General features: G+C 48.4%; 1 protein-coding gene across 8 annotated transcripts in view; it reads right to left on the bottom strand.

Annotated features, from left to right (window-relative positions):
* The window catches only part of ROBO3 (roundabout guidance receptor 3), a 311,710-nt gene that overhangs the window by 211,389 nt on the left and 73,439 nt on the right, over positions 1–26,882 (bottom strand). The gene's annotated exons all lie outside the window — the stretch shown is intronic.

Here is a 26,882-nt window from a genome sequence, read left to right on the forward strand (position 1 = left end):
ACCAGGTTGCTCACCGAAGCAAGACAGTTTGAGCATATTACACTGATCCTGGTCCGACTGCACTGGCTAGTTTCCGGGCTCAATCAAAGTTCTAGTTTTGACCTATAAAGCCTTAAACTGCTCAGGGCCACAGTATCGCCTCTTTCCATATAATCTAGTGGGTGAGATCATTTTCTGAGGCCCTTCTTTGTGTGCCTCCTCCACAAGAGGTCTGGAGGGTGGCCACACAATAATGAGCCTTTTCTGCAGTAGCTCCCCGTCTGTGGAATGCTCTCCCCAGGGAAGTTCACCTGGCGCCTTCATTACACACCTTTAGGCGCCAGGCAAAAATGTTCCTTTTCAACCAGGCCTTTGGTTGATCTGATTGACATACTATGCCCTTTTAAAATGTGTTTTTTTGGGGGGGGCTATTGGGTTTTTATTATGTACTTTGTGGTTTTATATCTTGATTCTATTCTTTGAACTGCCCTGAGACCCTCAGGTATAGGGCAGTATATAAATTCAATAAAATGAAATAAAATAAATAAGCGAAACTGTGCTGTTCTGCCACCGCCACAGCCTCACTTACCTGGAGCAGCAGTGGAAGCAATGAGGTGGGCAAGGCCCCCACCTGAGGTGGCTCCTTCACCCCACCTCATAGGTGGGCCAGCTCTGCTCACCAAGGCTTAATCTTAAAGCAGTAAACTATGGGTTAGCATGATGTCCACACTGGGCCATTATGTCTCAGCTTCAGCAGTCCCTTCTGAAAAACGGAAATAATGATGGTCTAGCCCAGAAGGTTGCTGTGAGAAAAAAACATAGTTAAGGCTATCCCACCATTTGTTCAGATGATTTGCCACAATGGTTAGCCAGGTACAAATGCTATTGTTAGCTTACTTTATACCATTGGATCTACATACAGAATAAGATGCAGCCCTTGGCAACATCTAAAAGAATAAGCTTCTGTGGTTCCTCTCTCTCGGGTTCATGGTCTTTGGGCCACAGCTTTAAACATCTTTTCCGACTGAGCTGTAGCCAGTTGGCCTTTGAGCCACATTCTTTTCTAACACATTTGCTTTCCCTAGTTCTCCAGGATATCATAGACTTGGAGCCCAGCCTTTGAATATCCTCTACAGAGAAGGCTATGAAAGAATGAACACGGCAGCTATTTCCAGTCAAGTGTCTGAGGCCAAAAGAGCTGGCTGGCTATAATCAAGGACCCTTCATCACCAGGTTCTTAGTGCCATAGAGAACTGTTAACTGCATTTCACCATATCCAAAAAGGAGGAGGAGGAGGAGGGAAGACACCAGGATGGAATAATTAAGGCCCCAGTAAGCAAAAGCTGATGAGAGATCGCCCTCTGGCACATAGACTGAAGAACTACTGGTGCCCAACAGCCAAGTAATCCAAGGGGTTTCTGCAAGAACTGAAAAAGGGGGTCCATATTGGAGGAGTAGCCTCATGAGCAACAAGTTGTTGGGCAGTCCCAGCTCTTCCTAAAAAAACCCCCCCAAAAAACTGCTGGTGTGGTTTTAAAGAAGATGGCTGGATCTAGACATATCAAAAAGGCATTTCAGTTCAACGCATTGTAAACTTTGTAGGAGAAATTGGGTTGGCAAAAACGGAACTCCACAGCACCCTCTGGTGTCACAGTGTTAGAATGCATATGCAACACATATGTGTGATGTTAGGAGTAGGCTTGCCCAAAATGCTATGATAAGCCAGATAAGGAAGCCTGGCAGGCCAGATTAGGTCCATGGGCTGGAAGTCCACCCACCACCCAGCCCTGCCAAAAATACACGGATGTGCTCTGTAAAGCAGAGTGCATGGCAGCCATACCTGAGCTAGACGTTTGCAGTGCTCCAATAAGTTTCAGGCATGCTAGAAATGTCGTTTTAGGTTCCCAACGCAGTCCTAGAGTGATACTACATCAGGGGCACTCTGGGAAATTTAAATGGAGTCTCCAAGTGTCTGAGTGTTCACCAGAGTACAGCCACTGTTTCCCTACTCCAGTGTTTCCCAACAGGTGGTCCGCGGACCCCCAGGGGTCCGCGAGCTATGCCAGAGGGGCCCGCAACTTGGCGGAGCCAGAATGGAGGGGCGCTGGCCAGCCTGCCCGCCACCCGCCGCCCAGTGCTCCCCGCGGCTTTTTACAAGAGGATAGCAGGTTTTTGCCCTGCTTCAGGGCGGCAGCGCCCGTTGGCGAGCTTGGCTTTCGCTCGCTTTTTCCTCCCCTCACGAGGCGGAGCAAAGAGAAGCTGAATGAGGCGGAGGCGGAAAGGCTCTTCCCTCCGCCTCATTCAGCTTCTCTTTGCTCCGCCCATGGGCGTACCCAGCGCGGGGAAGGGGTGGGCAGTTGCCCCTCCCTAGAAGCAGGGCTGGTGGGCAGAGCCGGAGGCGGAGCACAGCCCAGCGGAGCGCAAGTTCACCGTTCCCGCCCGCCGCGCCGCGTCCTCCCTCCAGCTCCCCGTCGCGCCCTCCGGCAAGGCCAAGCGCGGCGGGGAACCAGAGAGCGTGGCGTTGCGGGAACGCCGAACTCGCGCTCTGCTCCGCTGGGCTGTGCTCCACCTCCGCCCACCAGCCCCGCAGGCAGCGCTGCTCTTGGCCGGCTTCTTCCTTGGCGCGGGGCAGGCTGGAGGGCGCGGGGCAGGCTGGCCGGAGGGGCAACAACAGCAGCCCAGCAAGCCAAAGGGAAGAGCTGCTGCTGCTACTGCTATGTGGGGCTCGTTCTTTCCGCCCTTGCCCGGAAAGAAGTCCCCAGTCGCAGCTTCCTCTCATTTTCCTACGTGCCCGTGGCATGCTTTTAGATGACACTTTGGCATGTTTTTAGGTAATTTTGTGCAGGAATTTAGTGAGCAAACCTCCCCCCCCCCCATGTCAATGCAAGGGAGCAGAGCATAATAATAATAATAATAATAATAATAATAATAATAATAGTTTGTTTTTGCTCACCACGTTAAACAGCAGCAACTGACTATGCAAAAAATGGCACACATGAAAATGACACTTGCTTAGATTCCCTTTTGCTGACATTCTCAATTTTTATGCACTGAAAGTTTGGGATGTGTTTTCTGTGTTTTCTGAAATTCACTCCCACTGCAAGCTTTCCTAGGCTTGTCAGTCAGTAACATCTCTGAACACAGTGATGCAGTATTGTGAGTACCTGTCCATTTCATTTCTCTCCATTTCCTGATTTTTCCAATCTTAAATTTGGTTGTTTCTTTAGCAATTTGCAAATTTTTCCTTTAAAAAAACCCTCAAAAAAACTGCAGCCTTTCAATGCACATTTCTTCTAAAGCTTCTTGTGTGACATTACATTTTTGCAAGTAATTTCTGCATTTTGTATGTTATTTTCACCAATATATTCATTATGAAGCACATGTTTCCCTATTACTTGCATTCTCCTTTGTTTTGGAGGATCACTGCAAAATTTGGATACATGTGGCCCCTCCCCTACTGTGCATTGCCCCCCCTGCCCCCCCAGTTTTGATCCTGGGTACGCCCCTGGCTCCGCCTCGTGAGGGGAGAAAAAGCGCGCGAAAGCCAAGCTCGCCAACGGGCGCTGCCGCCCTGAAGCAGGGCAAAAATCTGCTGTCATGGCCGGAATTAATGGGGGTCCTTGTCACAATAGCGGCTCAATGAGGGGTCCTCGAGAAAATTTTGTTGGGAACCCCTGCCCTACTCAACAGGTAAGGCATGATAGCACCCTCCCCTCAGAAGGGCTCCACCTCAGACCTGGAGCTGGCCCTGGATGATAATTACCCTCGGTAATTACCCACCAAAGCATCACAATACAGTGGTACCTCGGTTTATGAACACAATTGGTTCCGGAAGTCTGTTCATAAACCGAAGTGTTCATAAACCGAAGCAAACTTTCCCATTGAAAGTAATGGGAAGTGGATTAATCCGTTCCAGACGAGGAAAAACGATGCCTTAGGGGGCTAAGGCAACACAAATTTTACTGTCTTTTACGCTCCTGGCAGAGGGGAGGCACTCTGCACGTGCTCAGGGCCCCTCACCGTCGCTCGGCGGAGGGCAGGGCTGGAGGAAGCGAGCGGCTGCCTAGCCCGCCTCGAGCCGCTTAAAGGGCCGCCCCGCCGGCCGCGGCGCGCCCGATCAGCCTGCGTCCTGGCCGGGCTGCTGCTGCCACCACTGCCGAGCTGGGCGCCAGGATGCGGCTCCTGCCAGCCCCAATCCCCTTGCTCTTCCTCATGCTGCTGCTGGTGGGAGAGCCCTGGGCCCGCCGGGCGTCAAACCACGCCACCACCTCCTGTCCACAGCAGCAGCCGCCGCCCCACCAGCAACGCCTCAGCGGGTGAGAGCGGTGCGAGATCCTGGCCCTGCCGGGAAGACCTCAGCCCCAGACATTACCTGCCCTGACCGGCAGCAGCCCGGCAGCAGGCTGCCTCTTGCTGCTAGCAGCAGCAGCAGCCGACGCCGCAGCGGGCGAGAGCGGCGCGAGATCCTGGCCCTGCTCGCAGGGGCTGCCGGGAAGACCTCAGCCCCGGACATGACCCGCCCTGACCGGCAGCAGGCTGCCTCTTGCCTGCAGCAGCAGCCACCCCAGCAGTGACGCCTCAGTGGGCAACAGCGTCGCGAGATCCTGGCCCTGCTGGGCATGCAGTAGCCCGGCAATGGCAGCTCATCCTCAGCTTTCTTCCTCAGGGCGCTGCGGTTCGTTTAAAAGGGCTGCCGGTAACTGCACCTCCGCGAGGGGATAAAGCACATGGAAGTTTCCCTGAGAGGATCGAAATGAGCCGGATTCCTACAGCCTCTGCCGTTTCGTTTCTCCCTCGAAAGAATCCCTGGCTCTGCGCTTTATCCCCTCGCGGAGGTGCAGTTCCCGGCAGCACTTTTAAACGAACCGCAGCGCCCTGAAGAAGAAAGCGCTTCCTTCGAAGGCCACAGCCTCTGCCGGCGGGAGCTGCTTTGGGTCAGGGGTTGGCGAAAGCTTCACGGACGCCGCTTTAAGCTTCTGCGCGGCCCCGAGGTATGAATGCCCCCCCAATAAATAAGCCCGGCAGTTAAAAGGAGCAAGGCGGGCATGTAGGAGGCGAGCGCCAGGGTCGGGGAAGGAGGCGGCAGCCAGGCACGCCGGATCAACTCCAAGCAGGGCGGGCAGCCTGGCTCGGTGGTGGCGGAGGTGAGTCGGGGAGCGGCGTCGGGAGCAGGAGGGGAAAGCAGACGGCACCCTCTGTGCGCGCTTGCATCGCTCTGTGCTCGCGAAGGCATCAGAGCACCTCCGCAGCTGTGGCCCAGGCCTTGGAAACCTCGGTTTACACTTCCGGTTTATGATGGTTCGTAAACCGAAAATTCGTAAACCGAGGTGTTCGTAAACCGAGGTTCCACTGTATAGCCTACAAAGAGATGTGAAGGCTTCAGCTAAGTCTCCACTTCCCTCTCCGCTGACAATAGACTGGAGAAATAAAAGTCTGCCTTTGCTGGAAGGAGTCACAGCCAGCTTTATCTCAACACAAGTTAATTAACTGCAGCAGCAAGGTCAAACAGAGCCGATGTCAGTGCTGTTGAATCGCGAGCCGTTTCACTACATCACCTGGCGACCTTTAAATACATGCTAAATCAAAGTAATGGCACAACAGCAGCCTAATCCTCAAAACAGGGCAGAGAGAGAGAGAGAGAGCGCACGCAAACAGGCATGTTTGTGCATTACACAGGCACACACAAGACTCCAGCTGGTGCAGTCCTAGAATCTCCATTTCTCCAGTGGTGCAGTTGGGTAATTTTAGGGTCGGCTTACATTGTGCTAAGTGCACAGTGTGCAGAATGCAAGGAGGGGAGCTTTAATCCACCCCCCAATTCCCCAGCCACAATCTGAATTAAACCCCCAGCCCACGCCAGCTATGAAACTTTTTTTTAAAAAAAGTTGCCCTTGGCATCGATGGTAATTTTGTCTGCTAAGCCTCACAGAAACATGTCCCAATTGCTGGAGAGGGAAGGAATAAAGTTCCCTTCCTTGTGCACTGTGGTCCTTACCACAACCCCCCCACCCCCACCCCCATCTATAATTTAAAAAAAAACAGCAGCCTGCAGACATAGTTGCATGCTATGCATTTAGTGAAAAGGAGGCCTTGTAACCTGGTGCTTCCCAGATGTTTTGGACCACATCTGCCATCAGCCCCAGCCAACTTGGGACCAGATGGGCAAAGACTGAGGCAAGAGGTAGTTTGCAAGGCAAGAGGTAGCATTGCTTATTTATTTCATTAAGGATTTCTGTACTGCCCTTCATCAGGAAACAGTGAAAGGGTGGTTTACACACACACACACACACACACACACACACACACACACACACACACACACACAAAACCCAAGATAACAGAAAAACAATACAAAACAAACACTTAAAAATACTTCTTATAAATTATATATCTAGCATCATTAAAAACAGCATAAAAATGGCTTTACTGATCCGCTCAATAAAAGCCCAGTGAAAAAAGTAGGGTCTTTTTATAATAATAAAAAATAACATTGTCTGAAAAAATACAGACTTGGGGGCAGTGGGAATGTCATTCTGCAGGCATGGAGCCACCACTGAAAAGGCTCTTCCAAAGACCCCCCCCCCCACATTACACACTTCATTTAACACAGGAGCTACCAGGAGAGCATCTTCTGTTGAGCTTCAGTACCCAGGCAGTTGATACAACAGAATCTGGAATTATTTGGGAGTGGGCACTTTTAAATGGAAATGTGTATTACTTTGCCTTTCTTCAAACTTTGGTGTACAGTTTTGGGCCTTCCTGCTCATTCTTTGAGAGGGGCTCTAGTGTCTGCCCCAAACTCCCGCCCTGGTGACACCTGATAGATATCCCATCTTCTTCAGAACTGTATTACTGTAGCAGCAGTTCGGGCTAAAGGGCAAGATGGGTGGCTATGATCCGATTCTCCCTCTTCATCAAGGACAGGCCCTGTCTTCTGGTATCGGTCTCTAGTAAATGAAGTTGAAGAAGAGGAGGAGGAGGAGGAGGAGGAGGAGGAGGAGGAGGAGGAGGAGGAGGAGGAGGAGGAGCCAGACAGGGCAGTTACAGGGGGGAAACGGGAAGCTAAGAAAGAACATTTGGGCAGTTCCAAAATTCAAGTCATGCAAAAGCCATATGCTGTGCGATATTGGAGGCTGATTCATTAGGCCAAATAGGACAATGACCCATCAGTCTCAGTCTGCTTTCAGCCAACTCGTACCCACCTAACTACTCCTAGGCAGTCCAGATGATGGCACTGCCTGTCAGCTTCCCCTCCATTGTCCCAGAGTTGCCCCTACAGAACTCAGTAGGGAGGAGGGTGGGGCAAAAGCAGTGGCGTAGTGTAGGGAGGCATAGGGGCAGTTGCCAGGGGTGCAAAATTGTTAGGGGCGCAAGATTTCAACACCCGGAGTTGCCTCAATACAGCTGTGTGTTTCTATTGCTGGGTTCATTGAAAATGGCTTCTTTATGCAAGCCAGGAAGTGACCTCTCCAGACAATGGAACAACTCTTCTTTTCTTATCTCTGCAGCTGTGGTCTCCCAGGTGATGTGGATGCCATTAGACAGTTGAACGTGCATGCTTATTCCATCTGTTTTCCTCCCCCCCCCCCGCCACGGCTCTGGGCACTGGTAACCCATCAGGGCCGGCCCTACGTTCAGGCTGGGGGGGCGCAGGGCACCACGGCGCCAGCCCGCCAGGAGGGCGCCGCAAGCTGCGCCCCCCCCCATACCTGCCAAGTCCTGGACGGAAAGATCCGGGATCGGCAGCGCGCGACACCGGAAGTTGCGTGAACGCAACTTCCGGTGGCACTTTGCCCTTCTATGGGCACCAGAAAATGGCGGCGCCAGTGCCGGAAGTCGCTTCCACGCATGACCGGAAACACGTAAAAGCGACTTCCGGCACCGCCGCCGTCATTTCTGATGCCCATAGAAGGGCAAAGCGCCACCGGAAGTCACTTTTACGCGTTTCCGGTCATGCGCGGAAGCGACTTCCGGCGCCGGCGCCGCCATTTTCTGGTGCACATAGAAGGGCAAAGTGGCACCAGAAAAATGGCCGCCGGCAGAAGTCGATTTAAGGGAGAATATCGGGATTAAAAACTAAACGGGAGACCGCTGGGAAACAGTAGGAAAAAAGGGGTTTTCCCGGCGGAAACGGGATACTTGGCAGCTATGCCCACCCCCACTGCCTGGCCGGTCCACCGCGCAGCTGCGCTCATGGCAACCGCGCTGTGGGCCCACCTGCCCACAGCGCTGGAAAACGGGGCAGGAGGGCGTCGGAGGGATTCGGCGCACCACAGCGCCAGGGGCGCTTAAGACAGCTCTGTAACCCATGTTAGGCCACTGGGCAAAAGTAGCATTACTTGGCTTTGCCTGTCATTGGCTCTGGCTCCACCCATTGTTTGGGCTCCCTCCTTTCTGTCTTCCCAGCAACATTGGGCACCAGCCATGACAGATGTTAGGTGATAGTAAAAGGGACTGATAACAATGTGAAAAGTGAACCAGGTGCCACCCAACTCCCCCCCCCTTTGCCAAAGACACTCCTGGCTGTCTCAGTGGTACTCGCCACAGAGCCAGTGTTTCTAATCAGAAGCAAATATGGTACTTTTCTACATCAGTGCTGTCGAATTCCAAGTTCTGAGGGCTTTCTCCCACTCTTTATAGGCTTCTAAATGTCACGGAATGCAACTACAAGCAAAAAGGAACATATTTACCCACAAGGAAAATGCAGGTGTGTGTTGTAGCCACATACAATGTTTGCACAAATTATCATCACATACCATTAGGCAGTTCTAGATTGTCTTTTTTTAAAAGGCCCTGTAGTAAATCACATCTATGCTATCAAATGTGGGCTGGACAATATATTTAGTTAGGTGGGTTCTCTTTAAGGATAGCACTGACACCAGCTTGGTTCTAACTGATGCCATATTTGTAAGATCCTATATAAGTCATTCTTCTGTTACTGTGGTAATAATCAAGTTTACTATCTCCCTCGCTATTTATTTAGCTGCCCACAGTCATGGACTGTGAGGGGGAAATAATCTCCCACGTACATTGAAGATGGGCAAACATTGGCCTACCATTTTTAATAAATAAATAAACAAACAAACAAACAAACAAATTTGCTAACATCAAAGTAACTCATAAAGTAGCTTAACATCTATTTGGGATTTAGCAAAATCTCATCCTGAATCTGTACACCATCATGTTAGAAGAAATGCTGCTGCAAGGTTTTAAGATTTGCTGGTTTGAAATAAGTGACTGGCTGGTGTGTGCTACATGTTACATTGCTGAGGTTTTAGCTCAGTGGGAGAGCATCTGCTGTGCTTGTAGAAGGTCCCAGGTTCCACCCCCAGCATCTCTAAGCTGGGTCTGAAACCCTGGAGAGCCTCAGCCAGTCAGTATGAACATTGCTGAGGACTCAGCTACATTAGTAAAAATAAAACATTATAAATGTGTTATAACGCTGTGACACCAGGTGGCACTGTAGTGCTAGGGACACGGGTGGCGCTGTGGTCTAAACCACTGAACCTCTTGGGCTTGCCAATCAGAAGGTTGGCGGTTTGAATCCATGCGATGGGGTAATCTCCTGTTGCTCTGTCCCAGCTTCTGCCAACCTGACAGTTCGAAAGCACGACAGTGCAAGTAGATAAATAGGTGCCACTGCAGTGGAAAGGTAAACGGCGTTTCTGTGCACTCTGGCTTCCATCACAGTGTTCCATTGCGCCAGAAGTGGTTTAGTCATGCTGGCCACCTGACCCGGAAAGCTGTCTGTGGACAAATGCTGGCTCCCTCAGCCTGAAAGAGAGATGAGCGCTGCAACCCAATAGTCATATTTGACTGGACTTAACCATCCAAGGGTCCTTTACTGTCACCTTTTAACTGTAGAGCTGAAATTGGAACTCTGTGAAATTTTCCATTGTGAGCTTTAAAAACAGTTTTTTTCAGAACATTTTCAGAGCGTTTTTAAAATAGCTGTGTAGATGCAGCCTGAGTTAGATGCATGGTTCTGTGTTGCTAAAGCTAACTAAAATGGCTCCGAACTGTAGTATTTGGTTTCTATTTCAGCCTTTTCAGAATGGCCTTGTGCTATAATTTTTATTGTGAGTTGCTCAGAGCTGAGCTCTCTCCCTTGGACCTTTAGAAATTGGGGCCCAGATCAATGTGATGCTGCACATGTAATTAACAATTGCCTGAATGCCTTTAAAATAGGAAAACGTTGGCATAGCTGCCCCATTCCAGATAAGATCCCCGATATGGGGAGCAGAGGGCTTTAAACATTCCTGCACACTATGGCACCGCCTAGATCAGGGGGGGGGTTGGCCCTGCTATTTGCCATGGGGGGAGGATACAATGCAAAAAAACAAGGCTAGGCCTTGCCAAACTGAGTCAGGTCTGCAGTGGGGGGGGCGGGGGCGGGGGGCAAAGAGTTAAAACCCTCCTACCTTTCCTTCCAAGTCCCGGACTGCAGAATCCGGGGCGGCAGCCATGTGACACCGGAAGTTGCGTCGACGTAACTTCCGGTGTTGGTTTGCCCTTCTATGGGCACCAAAAATGGCCGCCGCCGGCTTCGAAAGTCACTTCTATGCATGTCAGGAAGTGCATCAACGCAACTTCCGGTGTCGCTCTGTCCATCTATGGGCACCAAAAATGGCCGCCGCCGACACCGGAAGTCGCGTCTATGCACTTCTGGACATGCGTAGATGCGACTTTTGAAGCCGGCGGCGGCCATTTCTGGCGCCCATAGAAGGGCAAATCAGAAAGAAAAAAATGGCCGCCGGCAGGAGATAATAACGGAGAAAAACAGGAGACGAAGTGATACAGGGGACCACCGGGAAAAGGTAAGTAAAAACGGGGGTTTCCCGGGGGAAATGGGGTACTTGGCAGCTATGCCTCCTACCCCTGCATCACCAAGGTCCCAATCCAGATAACCATGCATACAGTTGCCAGCTGCATCAAATCTAGTTTGCACCATTTTATTGCGAACACAAATGCATTGAACCTTACGACACCATGTAGCGCATGGGCCACTGTTTTGCACGCCGGAGCCATTGAGGTGTGTTTTGACATGATAATAACCTATTGGAGAGCAATTCTGTTCTTTCCTACTATAAATTTATCCAAAGGAACCATCACCCTCTTGACTTTGAAAGCAATGGGGAATGGGCGACCGCAGAATAATGAATATGGCATTAAGATGAAGGCAAAGTAGAGCCTTCAGCAATGTGTCACAGCGGGAAAGACTAAGGTAATGATCCCTGTTATGTAGCTGGGGCATTATAAGCACGTCCCTGCTTTCACCTGTGAAATGGTGGAGGAGGGTATGTATATGTAGCTAAATGAGAGAAGCCAAGGTGTTTGCACGATGCATTTTTGAGTAACAGCATCACCAAGGGCTTGGGTGTGATCTTTTCACACCAGGGGCCAGAGACATTCCCTGCATCTCTCCATTAAAGCTCATGCCTCCCAGGTGATGGGACAAGACCAGAGCAGTTTGCTTGAAGAGCCTCTGATGATTGCAATCTACAGTATTTCACCTTTCAAAGGACACTGCAGGACAGTCTTTGCCAGAGGGCTTGTAGCCTGGCTGGGGGAAGAAGGAGGCATGCTGGTAACTTGAGAGACTAGAAAACAAATCAGTAGGTTGTATAGAGCTCTAAGAGAGCCATGAGTTCGAGCCTTAAACTGGGATCGGAGAACCTGCGGCCCTCCAGATGTTATTGCCAGTGGTAGCTGGTGTCCACTGGGATTGGTGGGAGGGGGAGGCATGGAAGCCCAACAGTAGGTGGAGCCAGATTTAATGCAGACATTGAATCCTGGTTTGTCCCCATCCACCTCCCTGCTGAGTTCTACGGGAACAATGCTGAGATTAATTTGGAGGAAGCTGACAGGCAGTGCCAGCCCCTGGGGTGGTCATAAGTAGAAGGCAGGGCCAGTAAGGGCTGGCTGAGGGCAGATTGAGGTTGGTGGGTCATCCCTTAGCACTGACTATCTTTGTTGGAGCTGTCAGGTGTAGGGTGGGGAAAAGCATGGCTTCAAATGAAAAACCAGGAGCTCAAAGTGGAGATTTGGAGCAAGGTGCCCTTGCACTGCCCATTAACCTTGCTCTAGGAGGGTTTCCATTGAAACTGCTACAGTACTGAATCCTCATTCATTTACCAGAGCTAGGAGAGGCTGCCAGTTAGCCTGGCACTCCAGCAGATGACATCATCATTCCTGCTCTGGAAAAAGCTGCAATTCTCTCCCACTACATCACTCTCGAGTACCTAGCCCACATCACACCAGAAATGCTGGAGAAGGTCAGGGAGTGGAGAGACCGGCCACGTCCAAATTTCAAAAGAAAGAAGCATCTCCTGTGCGGCAGCTGATCATCCTCAAGTCAAAAGGACATTCCGCCTTGAATAAGAGACAGCTGGCAACTCGGTTGTGCGAAGGATTTGCAACGCTTAACTATATCCAGTCATCGGAATAATACGGGAGCAACGGAACTGCTTTAAAGAGGTTGACAGAAGAAAATCAAAGGCAAAGAAATTACCCCTCTTTAGCTAGCAGGTGCAACCGAAAGAGAGAAGCAGGGGAGCACACTGGCCTCTGGTGTCTTGTGTCATAATCAGATCCACTTTGTGACTGAAGGTTTGTGCCTACAGTGCTAAATTCGCAAAAGGCTGCGCTTCCCATTGTGACATTGAAAAGGCTGGATTTCCATTACATTGCACAGTTCATCACTCTGATTGTGCAGGGCAATTTATGCTAGCTCAGGCCCCGAAATCTTCAGCGAAGAGTTATGCAGTTCATAAACTCAAAGTCTGCATTCCTTAATTAAAACAGCTCTACTTAACGAATTGGAAGCTGCTCCAGCGGAAACTCTCAATTTGGCCACTGAATCCAAGTTCTGTATTAAGAAGGTAATTCCCATAATGGCAAGGTATTTGCTCTAACCTCAGCTCTGGAAGGTAAGGCAGAGGGTAGAGGGCGTGGCTCTTTGTGTGCATAATGTCCCAGCTTCTCAAGTTACATTTCTGGGCATCGGACTAAACTGAAATACACATTGGGCACACAGACTTGCATGTCAACATGAGCCCAATGCCAGGATTGGGGACCTTGTGGTCCTCCAGATGTTGCTACCCTTCAAACTGCCATCATCCCTGAAACAATGGCCTTGCTAGTTGGGGCTGATGGGGCTGGAGTTCAGAGTCTCCATTCCTGCCCTATACAGATGTTAGTTCACATATAAAACCATTGCATGAACCAGGCTATGGCGAATAGCTTCACCCTGATATCATGTGCCCTGCCTCCTGGCAGTGTGAATATAGGGAAGGAGCTTTCACAGAATGCATGAAGGCTCCCTTCCTCCAGATGTTCACATTCTCCATGCAGACACCCATGGCAGGGCTAGTTAGCACATGGGATATCAGGGCCTAGTCAGTGGACATGAAGCCTGCCCGTATGTTGGTCTTTCAGCCAAGTATAAGGACCTAAGGAGAACCCTGGTGGATCAAGCCAGCATCCCGTTCTCACAGTGGCCAACCAGATGACTATGGGAAGCCAGCAAACGGGACATGAGTGTAGTAGCCTTCTCCCTATTGTGATCTTCAGCAACTGGTATTCAGTGGCATGCAGCCTCCATCAATGGAGGTAAGGTGGACTTCTGAGTAGGGCTGCCGAATGCCAGTGACTGATGGCTGAAGTGGGGTGCATTGCTTGCGTGCTAGCCTTACACAGAAATGGGCCACTCCTCATGGGATGTGCATTTAAACACCGCCAGGTATATGTGGAACACAAGCTGCTGTGGCCACATCTATATAAGCCATGTCTTAACTAGCAAAACTGGGAAATCCCTGTGACCAATGACAGCTTCCTATAAGGGTCCATGCACACCAATCTTCAGCTGAGACTCTGCACCACAATCCATCTGAGGTGGGTACACAGAACAAGCCCACCTTGGTGATAACACTGATCATGGAACTTCCCATTTTGGCAGATCCAGCTGCCTTCTTTTCATTGCATCTTTAGGCATCAATTAAAAGCAATGCAATTTAGACCCACTTTTCAGCAGAGCGCTGTTGGGTAGTTTAATTTTGGCCATTTTTGAACTGATCACCGCTGCTTTTCTTCAGTCTTGCTTTGTTGGGTTGCTGCTCGCTAATTCTTATTTTTATTATGGTTCTTAAATATCTTGAAAATTCTATTTTGGGGTTGTAAGGCAAGGTAGAGATGACCAAATCTATTTCAGTTTCTCTCATTTTCGATTCTTCAGTTTAGTTCTCTACATTTCCACATCACTTTGCAATATATATATTTTTAAAGTTGGATGAGGCTGGGTAGCTCAGTCGGTATAGCATGAGACTGCTAAACCCAGGGTTATGGGTCTGAAATCCATGTTGGGTGAAAGATTACTGCAGAGGGTTTGACTAGATGACCCTTGTGGCCCCTTCTATGATTCTCAAAAAATTATCAGTCTTCTAATGCAAATTTCTCCCAAAATGCACATTATTAATGCAGTTTTGCCTGTTATACACATTCTGCAAAGAAATAACATTTTGTATGTTATTTTCACTAATATATACACACTTTCAGGTGGCGCTGTGGTTAAACCACTGAGCCTAGGGCTTGCTGATCAGAAGGTCAGCGGTTCGAATCCCTGTGACGGGGTGAGCTCCCATTGCTTGGTCCCAGCTCCTGCCAACCTAGAAGTTCGAAAGCACGTCAAAATGCAAGTAAATAAATAGGAACCGCTACAGCGGGAAGGTAAACGGCGTTTCCATGTGCTGCTCTGGTTTGCCAGAAGCGGCTTTGTCATGCTGGCCACATGATCTGGAAGCTGAACGCCGGCTCCCTCGGCCAATAATGCGAGATGAGCGCGCAACCCCAGAGTCGGTCACGACTGGACCTAATGGTCAGGGGTCCCTTTACCTTTACCATATACAGTCGTACCTTGGGTTACGACCACCTCGGTTTGCGAACAGTTCGGGTTACGAACTGCGCAAACCCGGAAGTGTTTTCGCCCCGCGTGCGTGCGCAGAAGCGGCGCACACGCGATCGCGCGATCTGCGCATGCGCAAAATGGCGACGCCCATCGCGTTCGGTTTACGAACTATTCGGGTTACGAACTGCGATCCGGAACGGATCGCGTTCGTAACCCGAGGTATTACTGTACACACTTTATACTAATATATGCATTTTGCTACATATTACTGGGCTGGAGAACTTCATAGCAAAATTTGGAAAACTGCAATTTTTTAAGGATGGCTGTGTTTTTGTTTGTGTATTGTTTCAGCAAGTGTGATTAAATGCAAACTGAACTGAAATTCTCCCCCATTCCAAGGCAGACTATACATACTGTATTTTAATTAATAAATAGATCCCACAAACACACTGTATCAGGGTTGGCCCTACCATTAGGCAAAATGAGGCAGCAGCATTGAGGTACTAAAAGACAAATACAGGTTAAGAACTTAATTCATTCTGGAGGTCTGTTCTTAACCTGAAACTGTTCTTAACCTGAGGTACCACTTTAGTTAATGGGGCCTCCTGCTGCCTCCGCGCGATTTCTCTTCTCATCCTGAAGCAAAGTTCTTAACCCGAGGTACTATTTCTGGGTTGGCGGAGTCTGTAACCTGAAGCGTCTGTAACCTGAAGCGTCTGTAACCTGAGGTACCACTGTATGTGTACCAAACAATCTGCCCTCCATTCCCTAAGCAAGCCTGTTGCAATGAGACTCAGCTGCCAGCCTATTCAGTTTCTAGTGTTCATGGGGGAAGGTGCTATCTAACCCTTTGCGTTGGTGTCTTGGGTGGCCCAGGCATCCCTACCTTACCATGGCCCTCTTTGCATTAGTAGTGCTATGCTGCTTTTATGTCAGTCTCCCTTCTGGCAAACTCAAGTCTCCAGGAATGGGGATCCCTCCACCCCTCCCTTCTTTCAAGCTCTTAGAAAGTTGTTCATGGCCAGGCTGCTGCCTAGATAAGGTAGGTGGCTGCTCTCACAGCTGAAGGTCAGTGTCCTCCTCCCCATTGCAGCCAAAACACACCCTGGGTGGAGGGAGAAAGGTTTGGATTCCATGGCTGCAGAAGGGCTTTTTGCCAGCCCAAAGAGGTCTCTGGCTGTGCTTAGCTAAGCCAGCCATGAAATGGGTAAGCTAGTGCAGGGAGAGAATGTGTACTGCATCGCTCTCTGGAAAAGATAATAGTCTTGGAGAGACAAGACAACCCTGGCTTCTTCAAAACACCAAGAAGTAATCATGCAGAGTTGTGCAGAAGGATCTGAAATGGCTTCATTCTCTCGGGCAGCCAAGCCACATGGGTGCAATGTGCCTGTTTCCCCACAGGGTGACCTGCAACAACAGCTATTGTACTATAAACACTGGGAAGGGAGACAGATATCTTCGGGGGACTGGCCCCTTCAGCGATATCCCCAAGCAGCCTCTCTGAATTTTCAGATTTTGTTAGAAATGATAATAAAATAAATCTCCAACCACGGCTGGCTCTAGGTTTGAGGAGGCCATTGGCTAAGTGTCCTCTCCTCCATTAGCAAGTCTTCCTGGCACCGCAGGCTTACTTGGAGTTGCAAGCTGCAGAAAGGAGTACCTAGGAGCATTGAGCTGCATTTTAAAGTTAACCTACCTGATTTGCAATTCCCAGACTAATACATGGATCAGAAAGCCGTTACCCTTCAGCTTCTACACTTCTCTGAAGTTTGTAAAAAGTTCTCTCTCTCTCGTAAAAGGTATATAAACATGCATAGTTTAGAATAAAACATGTAACACCCCCCCCCAAATGAATGCTTGTGGGTTTTATAAAAGTTGCAGAATGATGCAGAAGGGTGGTGGGAGGGAATACGAGAAACTGACAAGGGCCAAAAATATACAGATCCATCAATTCTTAGCAGCAGCACCTCAACGGCACCCTACTATTCCACTATTTAAAATTTCCTGCCAGGCCCAGAGTTATGCTATATTGGTGGCATCTTGGGAAATGAGAATGACAGGTCCCAGACCCAGTTGCTAGGCTCTCTTTGCCTCACACGACCTGTTAAAAGGGGCGGGGCTTGACAGGAGTCAGCAGTGGGCTCTGCTAGGACCTTAGCTGTTGCTTGAGGATGCCACATGCAGGTGCCAGACCGGTCTCTAGCACATGGGTAGGCAAACTAAGGCCCGGGGGGCGGATGTGGCCCAATCGCCTTCTAAATCCGGCCCGTGGACGGTCCAGGAATCAGCATGTTTTTTTACATGAGTAGAATGTGTCCTTTTATTTAAAATGCATCTCTGGGTTATTTGTGGGGCATAGGAATTCGTTCACCCCCCCAAAAAAATATAGTCCAGCCCCCCACAAAGTCTGAGGGACAGTGGCCCCCTGCTGAAAAAGTTTGCTGACCCCTGCTCTAGCACCTTTGCTTATTATGGGGGTTGGGAACTGAAGGCCTGGGGGCCAAACACAGCCCTCCAGGCCTCTTGCTCCTTGTGCTAAGCGCCCTCCTCATCCTGGCTAAATTGTATCCTTGAATTGTCATGGTAGTTCTTGCTTGCTTGCCGGGATGGAGGTTGGAGAGAGTTGTGGGGGTAGACTTTTGCATGGTGCAGAGGCAAGGACAAGCATCCCATCTGCTGCTCTTTGCCTAGCCAGTGACATATGGCCCTGGGAAGGTTCCCTATGAGGTAATGTGGCCCCCAGGCTGAAAAAATGCCCCCCTCTCACATCTCTGATATAAGGGAAAGCAGCAACTTGCTCACTAAGAACTTACACAATTCAATAACTTAGGCCTGCTGTATTTATGCTCTGGCTGCCCTACAAATGATTTCCTACCTCCTCAGGGTCCACAGCACAAAGTTTCTGGCTACGTGTCTGCAGCTCTCCTTAAAATCCCATACCACGGTACAAATGAGAATACCAATTCCATAATAATGACCTTCCCCTTCCACGCTAACCTTTTTTTCTTGTTCTTCTCTTTGCCGGAGATTTATTAGACACTTGAGAAGCCCGTCAGCGTATCAGATAACTTTAATAGTGTAATTTGTTTTTATGATACTTTTGGAGAATATACAAGGCTGACAACTCCTTCTGCATGTGTGCATACCAAAGAAAGCAATGTCAGGAGAAAACAACTCCCTGGAGTTTGGACAAGCAGGTGGATCTCAGGGGGTTTGTAGGAGGGAAAGGAAATGCAGGGTGGGCAAAAGCGGTAAGTGACCCACAGCAATTAAATTATTTGGTGGAAACATTTGTAGTCAACAGTATTGCTGTGTTCCATGGTGGCATTTGAGGTTTTCTGGCATGCAAAGAGAAGAGGGGGCAGGCAGAAAGGATTGGTTTATAGGCTGCTGATGTCACAATGGCTTCTATCTCTGCAATGAGATAAAGATAGCCTTTTTCTTACTGTTGCTACTGGCAAGGTTCCCTCCCAGGGGGAAGATCTCAGGTTCTGCAAACACAAGGATGTATCTCATGTTAGTCTTATGCAGAGTAGACCCACTGAAGTTAATGGGCATTACTTATCTCGGTTCATTCATTTCAATGAGTCTTCTCTGAGCAGAACGTGCTTTGATACAACTCACATGCATCCTGACGATAGTCTCCTCCCCACACCCATAAAATTATTTAAGAGGAGTTCACAGACCCACCAGCTTGCCAACATCTAAAACATCGAAGTTCTAAAATGTAGGCAATGTTGGCTTTAAAAAGCCTAGAGAAAGACAAAGGTTGAACCATGCTATAATGAAGATGGTCGTTTCCTGTGCCCTAACGTAACAAGAGTCCTGCTGGATCAGGCCAAAGGCCCATCTAGTCCAACATTCTGTTCTCAAATTGGCCAACCAGTTGCCTATGTGAAGCCCATAAGCAGGATTTAAGTGAAACAGCACTCTCCACACTTGTGATTCCCGACAACTGGTATTGATATGACAATACTATGTCCAAGATGCCTTAGGGACCATCTCCTCTCATGCCGTCCTGACTGCTCCCTAAGATCAGGAGAAGATCCTCTAGCATGGATGGTGGGACAGCAAAAGAGCAACTTCTCAGTGGCTGCACACAGATTATGGAACATCTAGGCTCTGGCGGATACAGCGGAAGACATCAATAGTGGATACCATGGTCAAGAAGGCAGTTTCTGCACATGCTGTGAAGGGAAGTGAGGAGCAGATGGGGCTCATCAACCTGGAAAGGTATCCTATCTAGAAGAAGGAAACCTCTGACCCTAAACCTCAGCTGCCTTGTGGTATATTTTCGAGAGAAGAAGAGGCTAAGGAGTAAACCCTGCACAATCCAGGGTGGAGTTCCTAAGACAGATGGATGGCCTCCTTATACTGTATACCTCCTTCCAGTAATGCCTGTAGCCAAGCTGTGTCATGAGACAAACATTCTTAAGAGCAGAAGCAGTAAGGCAAGGCCTACACAATCATTTTCAAGCCTGCTAGCTGTAACTGTTGGCAGTAAACTGCCACGTCACTGTGACTCGTGACGTATCATCTTGGGTTCCCTATAAATGTAACCAGCCATCTCTCTGGGCCGCAGTCTGTAATGCAGTCAGTCTCAGATCAAACAAAATAAACAAATTCCTTCCAGTAGCACCTTAGAGACCAACTAAGTTTGTCATTGGTATGAGCTTTCGTGTGCATGCACACTTCTTCAGACACGAAAGCTCATACCAATGACAAACTTAGTTGGTCTCTAAGGTGCTACTGGAAGGAATTTTTAAAAAAAATTGTTTCGACTACGGCAGACCAACACGGCTACCTACCTGTAACTAGGTAGATCAGTATGTGAGTGTGTTGTTGCAGAAAGAGCGGCTCCAGGACTCCAGTTAATCAGTAACTAAGATCTGTGCCTCTGTGAAGACTAAGAAAGCTGTTATGACCACTCTGTATATGCTCTTTAACTATGCTGTTTCTGAACAAGTTTATTTTCTTCAGTAAACCTTTATTCTGTTTATAAAGAAGACTCTGCTTGATTAATTTATGGGTGACAAGCTGGTGCCAAATGTATTGCTCTGCTTTCCTTTGGACCACATTAGTGAGGCTGAGAGAGGGGTCTTGTCATCTGGGCAGCCCTCCATACACACTGCCCTGGCTTGTGCTCTGGGGGTGGGGGTCACTGCTAGAACAGCAGTTGACTTCACCTCCGAATGCGCACTCCATTGTCTCTTGAGACAGATGGATGCCAATGACAATTTATTCCTGCAGGCTTTTATTTGTTGAGGTAGGCAGTGTCACTATTTTAATTCAACAGCACAGAATGAGATTGTCACACATAGCAAAAGCAGACATGCCATTCCTTCATCACAGCATGAAAACGCGTCCAGAAAAGTTGGATCGAAGTGAAACAACGGAGCGAATTCCAAAATGCATCAAAGTAGGGCCAAATCGAGGTCCTATACATACGCTTCCAACATATATGCCCAGTGTAATGCTTGTAATCACGGTGGAATTTATATTTCCGTCCGGCTGAATCAAAAGTAGCACAAAGTGACTCGTTCCACTAGTGTGGTGTTTTTTTCTTATGCAGAAATCTTCCCCACCTCTTCCTGCAGCATACCCCCTAAATCTGTTCTTGGGGTTCCTCCAACTGCTCTGAAGCAGATTTGGGGCACATGTGTTGGGTGGAGAGGGGAAAATCCTATTGCACGAGTCCTGGTCTTTGTGCTGAAAGGATGCACTTGTTGGATACCGCCCACTGTTTTGATGAAATTGTGGAAGTACTCCATGAATTTCTCATTGCTCTCTTGCCCTAGCTGAAAACCATTTGCAAAGAGGTGCATGGGACCCCTTCTTGTGTTATATGACCAGACAGAGAGCTGCAATACAACCACCACTTCTCCAGAAATCGTTCTGGATGGATTTATTACTACCAAGACACCTTCCTGGCTAAGCAGTCCCTGATTGATTGTTGCTAAATGGATGCAATTGGTTTGTTTTTGAATTTTCTCTTCAAACATGTAGAAAATGGTTGTACCCTACATTGTTGTTGTTTAGTCGTTTAGTCGTGTCCGACTCTTCGTGACCCCATGGACCATAGCACGCCAGGCACTCCTGTCTTGCACTGCCTCCCGCAGTTTGGTCAAACTCATGTCCGTAGCTTCGAGAACACTGTCCAACCATCTCGTCCTCTGTCGTCCCCTTCTCCTAGTGCCCTCAATCTTTCCCAACATCAGGGTCTTTTCCAGGGAGTCTTCTCTTCTCATGAGGTGGCCAAAGTATTGGAGCCTCAACTTCATGATCTGTCCTTCCAGTGAGCACTCAGGGCTGATTTCCTGAAGAATGGATAGGTTTGATCTTCTTGCAGTCCATGGGACTCTCAAGAGTCTCCTCCAGCACCATAATTCAAAAGCATCAATTCTTCGGCGATCAGCCTTCTTTATGGTCCAGCTCTCACTTCCATACATCACTACTGGGAAAACCATAGCTTTAACTATACGGACCTTTGTAGGCAAGGTGATGTCTCTGCTTTTTAAGATGCTGTCTAGGTTTGTCATTGCTTTTCTCCCAAGAAGCAGGCGTCTTTTAATTTCGTGACTGCTGTCACCATCTGCAGTGATCAACGAGCCCAAGAAAGTAAAATCTCTCACTACCTCCATTTCTTCCCCTTCTATTTGCCAGGAGGTGATGGGACCAGTGGCCATGATCTTGGTTTTTTTGATGTTGAGCTTCAGACCATATTTTGCGCTCTCCTCTTTCACCCTCATTAAAAGGTTCTTTAATTCCTCCTCACTTTCTGCCATCAAGGTTGTGTCATCTGCATACCTGAGGTTGTTGATATTTCTTCCGGCAATCTTAAGTACCCTACATTACTGTGGATCTATTAAAGTTATTTTGTATTGTTATATCAATTTTAAGAAATACAGAATAAATATTCATAAATGCACACATATCTAAATATACGAACCATGTGTCTGAAATGGTATAAGAGAGCAATCCCGAAGCCATTTTGACTCTCCCAATGACCTCAAATATTCCTCTGCAGTAAGGGAGGCAAATGGGGAAAGCCTTCCCATTGTCTTTTTGCTTGCAAATCCTGTCTTTAGGGCATATTTGTGTATGAATAGGGTGAGCCTGTGACCTGGATTCAGGAACTAAAGTATTAACCATCACAAAAGAATGGCCAGACTGCCCAGGTAATGCAGTCAGTGACCATTATCAGGTATCCTGGCAAGCAGGATTTCTGCTGTAGGCAAGCAGGATTTCTCATTCCGTGGTGTATGTATGGTGTTTTGGGGGGTGGTCTTGGGCTACAGGGTGGACAATTTCAAAAGTCTATATAAGGGCTTGCACACCATTGTTCAGGGTTCTCCTCCCTCCTGCGTGTGATGAGTGGGGATCCTGTTGCAACAGTTCCTTGAATAAATATCAAGCTTACTAGCCGCTTTGCTTCTCAATATACTCTGGTTGGCCTCTGTTATTTTCTCCTATCAATAGAGAACCCACTTAAGGACTCTATACGGGCTCCAGAATACCCCACAAGGGAAAGGGAGCAGTTTTCTTTTAACATATAGTTATGTAATGTATGATGTTGTGATGTCATGGATTAGAGAGTGAGAGTTAATTTTTGTATGCCATAAGCCACCCAAAGTAGTGTTGCAGTTACACAAGAAGGTGAGCTATAAATGCTCAAATGAAATGAAATAAAACACTAATGGTGATGGTCAGACGCTTAGCCCTGACTTGGTATGAGATAGCTTCCTGTATTCCTATTCCTTCTCCTACCCCTCCAGCACAGCTGATATTTAACATCCCTTTGGGTGGGTTTCTTGATGTCTCTCTGATGCCTTTCTGGGGAGTGGGGTGCTGATTGAGAAGCACTTGCCCAGCCTGTTGCAAGGGCAGCTGCAAGCCTCCTCCCCCTTAGCTGCATATTCTGTCTTTCGCCCCGCTGCTGAGCCGGAGAAAGACCCCTTTTTTCCATTTGTATTCCGCTCTCCTCACTCAGGAATTTGAACTACTGCATAATCTGCAGCAAAGTAATTTTCTCCCTGGTGAATGATGAGGTAATAAACCAGTTGGACGATCAATAGCAACTGATGTAATCTGCTGAAAAGCGACAGCCTCTTCCTGAGTGTGACCCAGAAGGAGAGAAAAAACCAGCTTTGGATTGGGGGGGGGGTTGGAGGGGGAGGCTAAAAAAGAAAAAGCTTCTGCTCAGTATTCTGGGGAAGGAGGAAGTAATGTGAGCTTTGGACCAGTTCCCTGCTAGCCTTCTCACTTCTCACCATGGAAATAAACAGTAATGAATCGGGTTCAGGTTTTCCACCCACGGCCTTGTCAAAAATGACCACAGCACTGTAGGAATTAAACCAGGTGTCCAGGATAGGGAGCTGTAGTCAAGAATGGGTTGTGAAGCATGGAAACAGAACTTTATCCACTTAGTCTCTCCTAGTAGAGAATTTATACAAACCAAGTCCTGCATGGATTTCTTCCGTTTCTCCTCTGGTGCGTGTGGCCCAATGATTTACAAGGGCTGGTGCTTGCATGCCAAAGTGTGCCATGCTAGCACGCCACCTAGCAAGGTAATACAAAGATTGCACAGTAACAAAAAGAAAAAAAGAAAACCACCCATTAAAATGGGGCTAATCTTTGCAGGCCACTGAGTGTCATGTTAGAGCACCACCTAGCGAGACAATACAAGGATTACACCCACTAAAAAGGGGTCTGGAAGGGCATTAATGAGGGACCCCTCACTTTCGAAACATAGCTATGGAGAAAAAGCTATGTTTAGAAAGCTAGTTTCTGACCCTAGCAAACTAAACACATGTATACAACCTGCACACGCTGATTGAGCACACTCCCTTAATTGTATTTTAGAAGTGGCTAGACAGCCACTAGGAGAAGGGGACGACAGAGGACGAGATGGTTGGACAGTGTTCTCGAAGCTACGAACATGAGTTTGTCAAACTGCGGAAGGCAGTGGAAGACAGGAGTGCCTGGCGTGTTATGGTCCATATATATATAATTACACACACACACACACACACACACACACACACACACACGGTATATCATTCTGTTGTGGATCCCTACTTGTGCGCATATATATGCGCACAAGTAGGGACCCACAACAGAATGATGCCGTGTTTTCCCGGCCCCTAAGAGAAGTGCTTCTGTTGAGGATTTCAGCTAACCTTGTTGTGCTTTTAAGGACCTACAAATGGTGGGGTTTTAACCCCTGGGGTGTGAGACCAAAAGCAAGGATGCCGGCCAAATCCCTTGTGGAATTGTGTTTCCACTCCACATCATGGTACCTGTGACACCAGATGCCTGACACCTACTGGAGGCCAACCAGGCCTCTGTGACACAGAGGACAACAACAATAGTGACTTCATTATTTGTATCCCGCCCCAGCCATCCTGGGTGGCTTTCAACATATATAAAAAACACAATAAAACATATATGAAAACCAAAACGAGACATTGCACATTAAAAAGCTTCCCTTTTAACAGTAGGGGCTACTAACAGACAACTAACGGGGCTCTTCTGGATGATCTCAGTGATGGAGCTGGAATATAATGGCTCAGGTGGTCCTTAAGTTGTTCTGGGCTCTGTATATCAACACAAGAACCTTGAAAGTGGCCCAATAGCATTTGGGCAGCCATTGCGGATGCTTTAGCAGAGGTGTCCAAGTTGTCCCCCATCTGCAGTCTAGCCACTGCATTCCCCACCAGACCAGGGCCAAGAGCATTGCAGCAATCCAGTTTTCACATTAGCAGTGCATGGACTACAGTGGCCAAGTTATCATGATATGGCTATAGCTGGCATACCAGGCAAAGCTGGTTAAAGGGACTCCTCGCCTTTATGTAGAAGCTATGCTACACACCTGCTCCTTCAGAGGGAAGGCAACCCTGTCCAGAACAGGCAACTGGGCATTGGAACTACTCTCCCACAAAGCCTCAGTCTTTCCAAGGTTCAAACTCAATTTATTGGCCGTCGTCCAGTCCAGCACTGCATTCAGGCACCAGCCCAGGGTTTGTATAGCCTCCCCTGACTTTTCTCTGTTACAGAGAAACAGAGCTGCGTGCCATCGTGGCACCATGCTCCAAAACTCCCAATGTGCCCTTCATTCTACATGCCCCTTTCTGTTCATCATCATGATGGGCATTTCGCAAGTTAAGAATAGAGGCATCAGTTTGTGAGGCAGCCTTTTTCGATCCAGTTCAGCAAACGCTCGACACCACAGTTATTTCATTGACATCTGGATTTGGGCTGTCGTGCCATCTCCTAGTTAAACTCAAACAAGCAAATGTGATAGCTAAATACATAAATCACATACATAGCGCTGTCAATGTGCATCCTGCTTTACAGTGTCAAGGCAACAACACATCCCTGCTCCAAAGAGCTTACAATCTAGAAGTCGACACAGGGGAAGGCGATGGAGGGAGGGGAAGAACAGAGAATTAATAATACACTGGATTCACTTACGCATACCTATTTAGGGACAAATTAGATGAGACTCCATTCATGAAATTGACAGTTCTGTGAATTGCTTTTTCAAAGGTCAGGATCAGGACCTTTGTGCATGGGGGCGGGGGCGGCAGTGACTTTAAGCTTTTGCTACCTCACTGTAGTTCCAAGCCAGATCAGGGCACCCCAACTTGCGTTTTTCTTTTTAAAAGGGTAGCAGATGATGACCCTTTTTAAAAGGGTAGCAGACCTCTGTTGGTCAGAGTTGACAATGCTGGGCTGGACAGACCAACAGTCCAACTCAACTGAAGGCAACCATTCTTTTTCTTGTAGGGTGAGCTCTATTACTTGCCCAAGATTCAATGACTTGGGAGATCCCCCAAAGATAATCTAGTCAACACCTCTGGTGATGCAAGGAATCCCCTGCTGCATCATCTACCGTAGGTGGCCATCCATCTTATGCTTACAATTATCTTGCGAAAGAGAGCCATTGTTTTCTGAGGCAGTCTGTTCCCCTGTTCAAAAACTTCAGCCTTTCCTCATGTGTCCTCCAAGATCTCAGTGAGCTTCTTGAAGAACCCAGCATTTTGAATGGTGCCACCATGAACCCCATTATTATTATTTCCTTCTCTCCCTGCCTTCTTCTCTGCCACATTTTGGAGTCACCTCCTTAAGAGGAAAACCTAAGAACAGCCTTCTGCCAATGGGCCATCTAGTTCAGCTGTGTCCATTCTCACAGTGGCCAAACCCCTATGGGAAGCCCAAAAGCAAGACCTTAGGGTAAGATCACTCTCCCCACTTGTGATTCCTTGTAACTGGGATTTAGAGGCACCCTGCCTCCATCACTGGAGGCAGAACATCACCTTCATGGCTAGGAGCTACCAATAACCTTATTATCTTCCAAGAATGTATCCGATCCTCTTTTAAAGCCACCCAAGTTGGTGGCCACCACTACCTCTTATGGGAGCTTCACACACAAACACTACAGCAAAGGAACAACAAAGGTTCTTTTGGGGTTCCCGGATCAGGCCAGGTGTTGGTGTCACCAAAGGCTGCGTCCCACTTCCTCTGCCCATTCTCTTTCTTCTTATGGCACCTGGCAGCTGTTGCTTTTCATCTATGCTTTCTGCTCCTTATTTCGGCTGCCTTCCTGGGGAAAGAGCTTTCCTGCTGCCAGCTCCTCTTAGCAAACAAGATGCAAACTGGCCTCACGAGGTTCGACAAGGCAGAAAAAGCACATCTAGTGCCCAAAGCCAGGAGCTCCTCTAAGGACTCAACACTTCAGACACACAGATAGCACAGGAGGCTCTGTCGGAGCCATTTTCCAGAGGTGACATTCACAATGATGTGTGCATAAAACAGAGGAGGAAAAGAACTTGCGGAGCTCCTTCTGTGGGCCAGCCCTACTATTTGGGCCAAAAAACCAAGCACCCCTCCGGCTGCAGCGGAACACTCCATTGTGCCACCTCATGGCCCAGCCATCTCATTCACCTGCATGTGCAGACCAGGCTTCCTGCACTTGTGCTTAAAGCTCAGGCCAAAAAAG

Source organism: Zootoca vivipara, chromosome 14 (genome assembly GCF_965207765.1).
Source record: "Zootoca vivipara chromosome 14, rZooViv2.hap1.1, whole genome shotgun sequence".
NCBI lineage: Eukaryota > Metazoa > Chordata > Lepidosauria > Squamata > Lacertidae > Zootoca > Zootoca vivipara.